The sequence below is a fragment of the Piliocolobus tephrosceles genome, chromosome 5, assembly GCF_002776525.5.
Source record: "Piliocolobus tephrosceles isolate RC106 chromosome 5, ASM277652v3, whole genome shotgun sequence".
In the NCBI taxonomy this organism is placed as follows: domain Eukaryota; kingdom Metazoa; phylum Chordata; class Mammalia; order Primates; family Cercopithecidae; genus Piliocolobus; species Piliocolobus tephrosceles.
This window is the reverse complement of record NC_045438.1, coordinates 65,220,441-65,220,879: the sequence shown is the minus strand read 5'-3', so window position 1 is coordinate 65,220,879 and position 439 is coordinate 65,220,441.

Genomic DNA, 439 nt, shown 5'->3' with positions numbered 1-439 from the left:
GGGGGGGGGGGGGGGGGGGAGGGGGGGGGGGGGGGGAGGAAGGAAGGAAGGAAACTTGTAGACTACAACTTCCACATACTCCCAAGTTCCAGCCTGCCTTTCCAGGTTGTCCCTCAGTCACCTCGGAACGCACTTGAAGGGCCTCAGAGGAACTCAGGGGCGTGAAAGGAGCATATGGAAGTGACAATTTAGATGACCAAAGAGGGCCAAGCATGGTGGCTTGTAATCCCAGCACTTTGGGAGGCCTGTGATCCCAGTACTTTGGGAGGCCAACACAGGAGGATCACTTGAGCCCAGAAGTCCAAGACCAGCCTGGACAACATAGTAAGACCCATCTCATAAATTAGACAGACAGATGATAGATAGGTAGGTAGATAGATAGATAGATAGACAGATAGATAGATAGATAGATAGATAGATAGATAGATAGATAGATAGA